The 12,069-nt window shown below is 35.4% G+C and overlaps 1 long non-coding RNA gene across 22 annotated transcripts in view; it reads right to left on the bottom strand.

The window, feature by feature from the left end:
* Nucleotides 1-12,069, bottom strand: part of LOC102163402 — a 190,237-nt gene that overhangs the window by 68,964 nt on the left and 109,204 nt on the right. For all 22 annotated transcript variants that reach the window (XR_002335814.1, XR_002335807.1, XR_002335810.1 and 19 more), the window contains exon 4: nucleotides 3,382-3,561. This is a non-coding gene — a long non-coding RNA (uncharacterized LOC102163402). The remainder of the gene's footprint in view (nucleotides 1-3,381; nucleotides 3,562-12,069) is intronic.

Below are 12,069 nucleotides of genomic sequence, written 5' to 3'. Positions count from 1 at the left end.
AGACTACTACATGCAACCATACACCAATAAAATGGAAAACCTAGAAGAAATGGACAAATTCTTAGAAAAGTACAATCTTCCAAGACTAAACCAAAATGAAATAGAAAAGATGAACGGACCAATCACAAGTACTGAAAGTGAAACTGTGATTTAAAAACTTCCAACAAACAAAAGTCCAGGACCAGATGGCTTCACAGGCGAATTCTATCAAACATTTAGAGAAGAGCCAACACCTATCCTTATAAAACTACTCCAAAAAATTGCAGAGGAAGGGACACTTCCAAACTCATTCTATGAGGCCACCATCACCCTGATACCAAAACCTGACAAAGATACCACAAAAAAAGAAAATTACAGGCCAATTTCACTGATGAACATAGATGCAAAAATTCTCAACAAAATACCAGCAAAACGAATCCAACAACCCATTTAAAGAATTGTCATCATGATCAAGTGGAATTGATCCCAGGGATGCAAGGATTCTTCAATATCTGCAAATCAATCAGTTTGATATACCACATTAACAAATTGAAGAATACAAATTATATGATCCTCTCAATAGATGCAGAAAAAGCCTTTGATAAAATCCAACACTCATTTCTGATAAAAACCCTTCAGAAAGTGGGCATAGAAGTAAGCTACTTCAACATAATAAAGGCCATATATGACAAACTCATAGCTAACATCATTCTCAATGGTGAAAAGCTAAAAGAATTCCTGCTGAGATCAGGAACAAGACAAGGATGTCCGCTCACGCCACAACTATTCAACGTGGTTTTGGAAGTTCTAGTCACAGCAATCAGGGAAGAAAAAAAAACGAAAGGAATCCAAATTGGAAAGGAAGAAGTAAAACTATTAGTATTTGCAAATGACATGATACTTTACCTAAAGAATCCTAAAGACACTACTAGAAAACTGTTAGAGCTCATCAATGAATTTGGCAAAGGTGCAGTATACAAAATTAATACACAGAAATTGATTGCATTTCTATATACCAACAACAAAAGATCAGAAAGAGAAATTAAGGAAACAATCCCATTTTCCTTCACAGCAAAAAGAATAAAATACTTAAGAATAAATCTACCTAAAGAGACAAAATACCTATACTCTGAAAACTATGCTGATGGAAGAAATCAAAGATGACACAAACAGATGGAAGGACACATCATGCTCTTGTATTGGAAAAATCTTTATAATCAAAATGACTATACTGCCCAAGGCAATCTATAGATTCAATACAATCCTATCAAATTACCAAGGACATTTTTCACAGAACTCGAACAAAATATTTTCAAGTTTGTTTGGAAGCACAAAAAATGATGCATAATAGCCAAAGCCATTCTGAGAAAGAAAAATGAAGCTGGAGGAATCAGGCTCCCTGACTTCAGAATATACTACAAAGCAACAGTCATCAAAACCATATGATACTGGCACAAAGACAGAAATATAGATCAGTGGAACAAGACAAAACACCCAGAATTAAACCCATGTACCTACAGTCAACTAATCTATGACAAATAAGGCAGGAATATACAATGGAGAAATACAGCCCCTTCAATAAGTGGTGCTAGGAAAACTGGACAGCCACATGTACGAGAATGAAATTAGAACACTTCCTAACACTATACACAAAAATAAACTCAAAATGGATCAAAGACCTAGATATAAGACCAGAAACTATAAAACTCTTAGAGGAAAACATAGGTCGAACACTCTCTGACATAAACCACAATAAAAACAAAAATAAACAAATGGGACTTAATTAAACTTAAAAGTTTCTGTACAGCAAAGGAAACCCTAAACAAAACAAAAAGACCCACAGAATGGGAGAAAATATTTGCAAATGAAGCAAATGACAAGGGATTAATCTCCAAAATTTATAAATACCTTCTGTAGCTCAATACCAAAAAAACAAACAACCCCATCAAAAAAGTGGGCAGAAGATCTAAACAGACAATTCTCCAAAGAAGACATACAGGTAGCCAAAAAACACAGGAAAAAATGTTCAACATCACTAATTATTAGAGAAATGCGCATCAAAACCACTATGAGGTACCACCTTATACCAGCCAGAATGGCCATCATCCAAAAGTCTACAAACAATAAGTGCTGGAGAGGGCGTGGAGAAAAGGGAACCCTATTATACTATTGGTGGGAATGTAAATTGTGGAAAACAGTACTGAGTCTCTTCAGGAAACTAAAAATAGAATTAGCATTTGATCCAGTAATCCCTGGGCATCTATCCAAAGAACACCATACTCGAAAAGGTACATGTGCTCCAATGTTCATTGTAGCACTATATGCAATAGCCATGTATGTATATAAATGTCCATGGACAGAGGAGTGGATCTAGAATGTGGTACATATACACAATGGAATATTACTCAGCCATTAAAAAGAAAAATTACAGCCTTTGCATCAACATGGATGGACCTAGAAATTATCATGCTAAGTGAAGTCAGTCAGACAGTGAAACACAATCATCAAATGCTATCACTTACATGTGGAATCTAAAAAAACGAAAGACTGAACTTCTTTGCAGAATAGATGCTGAACTCACAGACTTTGAAAAACTTAATATTTTCCAAATGAGTCAGGTTGTGGTGTGGGGGAATGTGATGGGGGTTTGGGGTAGGAAATGCTATAAAATTGGGTTGTGATGATTGCTGTACAACTGTACATGTAATAAAATTCATTTGGTAATTAAAAAAATAAAATCAGCATTAAGTTACTGAGATCTGCTTATGCTGCTACATTTAAATATAATTAATTACTTCCAATTGCTACCTTGCATTCCATTGGTGGCATATACTATATTTTAGTTATTCACATTCTTCTTGTAAGGGTTTCCTATCATAAGTGATGCTGCAATTAATTTTTTATACTTATTTCCTTGTGGACATGTGGAATTTCCTTCTCCTCTTATGGGATTTCTTTCAGATAAACTTAGTAATGGTATTAGATATGGATTTTGGAAACATCTTACAACCATTCCAAAAAAAGTGATTGATCAAGCTCAAGAATATAATTTTCAATTTGATTTTCTCATATAGTTAAAGGGTTTTTTTCTTGATTTTTTTTTTTTTGCAACTTATACTCAATGTCTTTCTGTAAAAACAGTAAATCAAAGTATTAAAGAATATAGGCTTGCAAATCAAAATGACTGTTTCAAATACTACCTCCAAGGAGCCTGGATTAATTCTATATATCTCAATATCTGCACTGATTAAATAGAGATGAGAAAAAAATGGTGAATACTGTCTTAGCAATAGAGTTATTTTTAAGCTGACATGAGTTAGTAGTACCTGGCATAGAATAAGCATTTAATAAGTAGCTGTTGATATCATCATAATTATCATGAGCTAAATTACCCCATATTACCTGATAGTCTCGAGCTTATGTGCGGGGGCTCACTTTTTTGATTATTTTGTTTAAGGCTGCTACTGGCAGTCAGACCCATCTTCCCTTACAAGACAATGTCACGAGCCTTGGGGAAATCACATTTTCTACATACTTTTCTTCTGTTCCTCCTTGGATTTTAATTCTTTCTTCATCATACTCCTGTCAATCAGGAAATGAAATTACTTAGAGACAATATAATAACTCCACACACATTTATTCCATATACTTATGAGGCAAACAGATAATTATTTCTCTGTCTCCCAGACTTGAGGGTTTATCCTCAGCTCGCGGCCCCCACCAATCCCACAAGCAGGTAAACACAGTGAATATTTCTGTGACACTTAGTAACCACTAAGTTCAGTTGGAATGTGTTTAAAATGTACAAGAGAATTAGAAGAATCCTATCTTTAAATTTTCATCAGCTCTTAAAGGAATAAATTATAGCTTATACCCAAAATACAGCTCACAGACCCTAGCCTGCTACCAGGTAGCATTTCTAACCTTACAAAAAGAAAACATTCCCTCAAATTGAGGCTATTGCGTCAGAATTAAGGACTTAAATAGATGTCTTATATTACCAAATTACAGTCCACTCTAACTAACCCCCTAGTTTCTAGTTATCAGAAACAGAATCCTTTTGTGTATTTTCTACAACTTGAAATTTGAACCTTCTCAATTACCTGCTCTTTGCTGGCAGGATTGCAGGGATGGTTTAAAGCTAAAAGACTTAGGAATGTTAAATCTGGGTAAAAGACTTGATGGTAGAGGGAGAGGGGCTCTTAAAAGTTACTTTTTTCCTATGCAAAAATTTTTAAGTTTTTGAGATCAAAAATAGAAGACAGGAGAGCAGAGAGAAAACAGTTTTACAAAACCATGTTTTCATGACATGTCTGGCATTTTAACCCGAGGCAATACTCTCTAAACCATTCATTCCAATGTTAAACTGTTGGAATAAGATGCTGGCCTTTATATTCCCATCAGTTCTATGTTGTAGAAGTTATCCTACAGATAAAAGCGGCTCAAGGAGGACCCAGACTCTGGATAGATTTCTGGAGGAGATTGTGGGGGCAGTCAGAGAGGTGGAAAGAAGTTGGAAGTACGCTAACAGCTAAGAAAATAAAAGCCCTATTCCAGCATTTTGAGTCCCCAGGTGGGAAATAGTGAGATGTATGATGATAAGAAGGTTGGCGCAAAAGACGAGTGCCTCTGACTTATTACAATCGTCACTGTGCATAGTGAACATGAACAATAGCCATTTACCAACAGAGGAGAAAGCTAATACGAAAGTTACAGAGACTGAGTCCATTTTATTGCATGTTCGAAATAAAGTAGCAGGTTCAGAATGTAATAACTTATCAACAGGACTGGGGTCCCAGTAGTTTTGTGGAGTATTGGCAATGATAAAGGATTCAGGAGTAGTGCCATCAAAGTAACTAGCTTCCATTTCCATCACTGCCTTTACACAGACTTGGGTGGCTCTTCTCTTAAAGTGAATGAAATGTACAGTACCATATTGGAGAATTATCCCAAGTTTTCTTTATGACAGACAGTAAGATAATAGACTTTAACATGCAAACACATTCAAACCAGAGAAGGTTAGGGTCATGAGAATTTCCTTTTAGATATCTGCCCTGGTTTCAGAGTATGATGTCAGGTCATTAAGTAGCTATATTAAATTAAATATAGCTACTATGCAGCAAGACCACAGACTGCCTTCTTCCTAATACACATGTTGGCTTTATCTCTTCCTGATGATTACATCTGTCCCAGGAATAAGTACCAACATTTATAATGCTGTTTATTTGCTGCAAATCATACAGCTCCTTAATAAAATACACCCATATTCAATTCAGTCTATGAGTCACACCGCATTGTCAGCCAGAATATTAATATTTCAAGATATAATCCAATCTAGATCAGAAGGCATTATAAGGACAATTCACCAATTTACAAACTTTCCTCTATAGAAAATAAAGTTTCCTTTATTCAGTCCAAGTCCATTCTACTAAGCATAACTAGTTACTCATGATGTTTTCTTTGTGGACCCCAAATTACTGAAATTAATCGATCATAAATATTCAAGTCTGTTTAGCTGTATATAAAATCATGGTAATTTTGTAACTGGAACCAAATTAACAGTTTTTGAACATGTAGTTAATATATTTAATATATAAGTTAGAACTATATGTCCTGAGCCCTTTTCAAGACATTTTACCTTTATGGAAAAAAAGGAGGAAGGCAGAAAGGAAGGCAGCAAGGAAAGAGCTGAGCTATCCTTTCCCTCTCCCTTCATTCCACACCAGCCAGAAGTGGAGTTAAACATCAAGGGTCAAAAAGTAGCCTGGGCTGTGGGTAGGACTGCTGTTGCACAGCTGGTACCAGTTAAAAGCAATGTTACTTTCTCTACTTCCTGCTTGCCTGCAGAAGTACCCTAGCCTAGCACAAGACTCAGAGTGGTAGCTGCGATGTGCTTTACATAAGGCGGGTCCTCCCTGCTCATATTTATAAGCTTATAAACTGAAGTGCAGCTGCAGTATCTGCAACATGATTATTCTTTCATTGTTTTCTAAGTCTTATATTCACAGTTATATATGTGCACCTGTGCTGAATTCTTCCCTCCCTCCCTTCCTCTTTTCCTTTCTTCCTTCTCTCCTAAAATATTAATTGAATATCTATTGTATTTCAGGCAAATCACTGTCTTCCATAAGCACACAATGAGGGACAGAAACATGGAAACAAATAATTAAAGGATGATGCAATAGTAAAGCGAGCTATATGGACGGATGAGTTGGGTGTATTTGCTGATGTCCATATACTTAGCCTATTTACAAGCTGCTATAAGGCCACAATATAATGCATCTTAGGAGTGGCTACTAGCCATAAGATAGAATTAAAATAATGAAACTGTGAAGCTATCACAGCTCTTTCTGTATTCACCCTCTTCAGTTGTTACTTTAATTAGCCTATGGTAGAATAAACCAGGCTAAAATTATCATGGAAAACATCTTCATTACTTTATTAGTACCTTTACTAATATTACTGATATTACTATCTTTTATTACTCACACCTTCAAAAATAAGACTTAATTCTGTTGGAAGTGAAATTTGGATCTTTGAGGGTTAGAATTCTTCATCGACATTTTAGGGTTTATTACAACAATCATGATGTTATTGAATAGGTATGTGACAAATATCTCTGCTTTATCAGAAAAAAAAAAGGATCATTAAAAACTGCAACTGTGAAACTTCCAAGGTCTAGGTCCAACTCTAAGCAGGAAAAAAAAAATAGGAGAACGGAGAATTTCAGAACAGTTTGTAATGAGAAATCTGTACAAAAGTATTTACATAACCAGAAGAAGCCTCCAGAGAAAGGGAGAATTTGCAGGTAAATTAATGCAATGGATTCACAGAAAAAAAAAAAAAGGCAGAATTCTGGAAGGCTCAAAGGTGCACTTTACAATGAATAATTCCATCAAAATTATGTGTGCAAATTAGATCAATTAAAGTGGAAGATGCTCAGTCACATACTGGTCTAAGAGTTAAATGCTGTGGAAATAGAACTAAAACCAATTCCACCTGAAATTGTGGAGAATATCCCAGGTGGAAAACAACAATTCCTGAAGGAAAGAGAGTAAGAAAAAGTATTATTTATTTTCTTTCTTTCTCTCTCTCTTTTTAAAAGGTTAACAATTTTTTAAAAAAATGCATATTTTTTGCCTGGCCGTTTCTACTTTTCTACTTTCTTTAAACAACAACAGTAACAACAAAAACGCACAAGAAAAGGGCAGAGACCTCTCCTCATGAACTCAAAAAAGCCAACCAAAAGTTGGTCCAACGAGATGACTCTCATTTTATCAGAATTTATAGAGATTTAATCTCCTACTCTGTTAAATTTTATCAGAATTTATAGAGATTGAATATCCTACTCTGTTAAATTTTTTGGACACCTACTTAAATATTTGTTAACTAAGGAACTACAGGAGAGAAATGGCAAACTGAGTATGTTATTCCAAGGAGGAACAAAGGTATAAAAAAGTCCAGTGCACATTATACACAAGTGCACTGGTTTGCTATCAATGTTGATTATAACTGTTTATTGTTGTTCAAGCATCTAGGGCAACTGGATGAATCTTCAAGTTTCAGCTGGACTCACTCAGGCATATCTGGTCAGCTGCAGGTTGGGAGTAAGCAGCTCTCTTGATCTAGGTAGGGCTCTCACAAAATCAAGCATCAACTAACTAGAAACCTCAGCTCTTTCCCGCTCAGTCCCTCAGTGTCCACTAGACTAGCCCAGGCTTGTTCCTAATAGTGGAGGGCAGGTTTTGAAAAAGTGGAGGTATTTGAGATTTCTTGAGAACATAAGTTTTGAACCTGTACACTGTCACTTCCCCACATTCTACTGGCCAAGCAAGTCAGAAGGTAATTCCATATTTAAGGATTGGGGAAATAGACTCTACCTCTTGATAGGAGCAATTTCAAAGTCACAGCTTAAAGGTTATTGATATGGGGAGACCATTATTTGGGCCATCGGGCAATCAGTCTCTCTCATAAGAGATAAGTAGCCACAGGGACGCTAGATTTTATTGTAGATCAATGTATTACAGGCTAGCAACATCAAAGCCACTGCCCCATAAAATGGTACAATCTGGGGAAAAAAGGAAACAGAAGTTAACTTAGATCATGGAACATCCTGCCATTCATCATTCTCTCCTTCTAACTAATGTTATAATCACTGGTGGCTTTGGGTGTTGTTGGCTTTAGTCACATTCTTAGTAGAGTAACAGGTAGTACTGGATAACATTTATTAAACACCTGTTCTATACCAAGTTCAAGCACTAGGCAGACTACCTACCTAATCTTATTTAACCTTTAAAATCACCCTATGGTGCACAACTTATTACAGAAAAAGAAAACAAGAACTTTGAAGACAATATCACTAATAGTGGATTTGCATCTGGAGCTCAAACACATTTTTCTTTCCTTTTTTTTTAAATGTGCATGTTTAATTACATATAGACATTGGCAGTGAATTTCCTTATTATTTGCTTCTCTGGCATTTCTCCCTCTTTTGATAGCAGTGCCAAGTTTTATTCAGAACTGTCTTCTAGCTCGCTTCTAGTTTTTCAAGGCATCGTTGACCTATGGGGGCTGAGCTCTAAGCCAATCAGTGTATTGCTTTTTTCTATAAATTCTTTCTTCTGGTTCACACTCAGGCCAGCTGACTACTCTGTAATCTAATCAGAGTGATTTTTAGGCTACTTCCAAGACCAACAGAGACAGGCTAGTGGAGGTCTGCCGCAGGTGCAGGCAATAAAGGGGTGAATGGTCTGTGAAGAATTTAAAAGCAACTGGAAAACTAAGTATGAGTCAGTTGCTTTTTATTATCACCATGTTCCAGCAATTCTAAACAATGTTAATGAGAAACTACTCCTCCCTATCAATTTGTCTGCTCCCACTGCCTGTCTCTTCCCTAATGTGGTGTGTGCTGGGTAGGCTGACCATGATGAAGAAACCGGCTTCTTTCTCCAGATCCTAACAGGGAAACCAACACCTGCAAGAATTGCCAGTGATCTTCTTGTGAAAAATCTGGGCCTAAGCATGGAAACAACCCAGGGGTAGAGGAGCCAGGAGATGGCTTCTGATGATGATAATGTAAACCGAGTCAAGCCACAAATGAAGCTGCCTTGTACCTAGATATTTTCAGTTTGTCTGAGCTAACAATTGTTATCCTTTTTAAAGATTATGTTATTAGTTTCAGAAATCCAACCAAATCAAGAAGAAAACATTCTGTTTTAAACCCAGAACACTGGAGTTCCTGTCATGCACAGAGGAAACAATTCTGATTCGGGTTCAATCCCTGGCCTTGTTCAGTGGGTTAAGGATCTGGCATTGCCATGAGCTGTGGTGTAGGTTGCAGTGCCGCTCGGATCTGGCGTGGCTGTGGCTGTCAGGTAGATTAGACCCGTAGGCCTGGGAACCTCTGCATGCTGAGGGATGGCCAAGACAAAAAGACAAAAAATAAATAAATAAACCCAGAACATTAAAATAAGGGTAAACATTTATTTTTTGGGGTTGGCAAATTTTTTTCTGCAGAAGGGCCAGATAGTGAATATTTTGGCTTATGTTTTCTGTTAGTTAAATAATAATTAACTAAAGAAACTTTTTAGGCTTATATTTACTGTCTCTATACCAACTACCCAGCTCTGCTATTAGAGCTTGAAAGCATCAGGCTACACTTAAAATTTAAAGGGTCATTAAATTTGCCATTGACTAAATTGAATCAGACAACTGTGATTATATCTAATAAAACTTTATGCACAATGAAATTTGAATGTCACATAATTTCACACTTATTTTAAACTATTTTTCTTCTGCAGATTTTTTTTGCTTCAACCATTTTACATTTTAAAAACAATTTTTTGCTGCAGACCTTATAAAACCAGACAAGCCATAGTCTTATGACACCTTTCCTTTGACTGTTTAAAATATGAATATACACACTGATGTACCCATGGAAAATAGTGTTGATTTGAAATTTTGAAATTTTTAAAAATAGTACTGATTTACATATATCGTTCTACAACATGCTTTTATAACTGAATAAAGATTTTTTTAGAAATTTAACTGTGTAAGTCCAAATCCACCTTTTGGACTACTTTTTAATACCAATATAATGTAGATAGTTCTAAGAGATACTTAGGCTACTGATACCTTTTTGTAACAAACATTTTTACTCACGCCACCATGTTCCCAGGCATAGTACCTTTTCAGGGTAAGTGCCCAGATGTTCCTAGGAAATGTGTTATAAGCATTTGAAATTTTAAACTGTATGAGAGTACTTCATTCCTCACACCCTCATAAACATGTGGTATCATTAAACCTTTTTGTATTTGACATAGTAGATTAATATATTTGAATTTTTATTTCCCTGAATATTAGTGAGGTTGAATAAATTTTATATCTGCACTGGTCATTTGTAATTTCTGTTCTATGAATTAACTGTTCCTTTCTTTTGCTAATTCTTACTGCACTGCATGTCCTTTCTTTATTTGTAGAAATTCTTTGTATATTCATGATGAAAACCTTTCATCATTACATTGAAAATTACAAATATTTTTTCTCTGAATGCTTTCATCATTTTTTCTATTAGTGATGTATTTCATCAATAAGTCCTAACATTTGATACAAACATCAGTTTTGGGTGTCTCATCACAAGATCTTCCTCATTTCAAAGATATAATCTTAACCATTTTTACTTTCTTCTATTAGTCTCATTGTGTGGTCTTTTACATTTAGGTATTTAATCCATCCAGAATGTGATATTATAATTGCCATAAGGAAGAATATAATTGTTTTTTTCAAAATGATTAGACAATTGCCTGGAAAACATTTATTGAATAATCTGTCTTTTCTCCACTGATACAAAATGCTGCATCTATCATGCCTAATTTCCTAACTATGCATGGGCCATTCTCTGCATTATCTATCTAATTTCACTGATGTATATGTTCCTTAGCCAACTCCACACAGTTTTAATTACTATACTTTATAATATGCTTTAATATCACACAGGGAAAATCCATCTTTTGTTTTTAAATATTGTCTCAGTTACCATTTTGCATTTACTCTTGTACATGAGTTTTAGAACTAAATTTTCAACTGCTGTGGAAAATTTTATTGGGATTTTATTTGGAATTAATCAAATTGATAAGTTAATATAGTAACTATTGATAGTCATAAAATACTGAGCTTATGGATCCATAAATATATCTTTCAATATTCAAAATCATTTTTAGGTCCTTCAGTAGCATTCTATATTTTTTCATGGATTAAAAAAAAAACTGGCTATATTACTAGCTATTTTCTTGTTTTTGTGCCTATGAAAAATGACATTTTTCCTTACACTTTATAATGGGTTATCCAAGTCTCTAGACAAACTACCAATTTTTATACACAAATGAGAGTGCTTATAGTTTGCTATAATTTGCAGTCACTAGTCACAGTATCATATTTTGTTCCAGTGTAATCACAAAATAAATTGAGTGGCTTTCCATATTTTCCTATGCTCTAGACTAGTTTGTATAAACTGGGAATTCCATGTTCCTTGAAGGTTTGGTAGTCACTGCCTGTGAAGGGATTTAGTACCTTTTTATTTGTTTGTTTGTTTTGTTTTGTTTTTTGTCTTTTTGCCATTTCTTGGGCCGCTTCCGCGGCAATATGGAGGTTCCCAGGCTAAGGGTCGAATCGGAGCTGTAGCTGCCAGCCTATGCCAGAGCCACAGCAACTTGGGATCTGAGCGGCGTCTGAGACCTACACCACAGCTCGCAGCAACGACAGATCGTTAACCCACTGAGCAAGGGCAGGGATCGAACCTGTAACCTCATGGTTCCTAGTTGGATTCATTAACCACTGCAACATGACGGGAACTACAGATTTAGTACCTTTTGAGGGTCAGGCATATCTTTTTTATTTGATTGCAATATAGTCAATGGATGATGGTATAATCAGGTATTCTACTTATTTGTGCCAGTTTTTATAATTTAAATTTTTTTAGCAAATTGTGCAATTCATTTTTTATATATTGGTATAATGTTGCACATATGACCTTTACCTTGCGCAGTTATATCCTAGACTATCACCATTCTTTCAGTAGTTATTCCTAGCTTT

The sequence above is a fragment of the Sus scrofa genome, chromosome 9, assembly GCF_000003025.6.
Source record: "Sus scrofa isolate TJ Tabasco breed Duroc chromosome 9, Sscrofa11.1, whole genome shotgun sequence".
In the NCBI taxonomy this organism is placed as follows: Eukaryota; Metazoa; Chordata; class Mammalia; order Artiodactyla; family Suidae; genus Sus; species Sus scrofa.
Note: the sequence above shows the minus strand (reverse complement) of the source record. Positions and strands in the feature narration are given on the sequence as shown.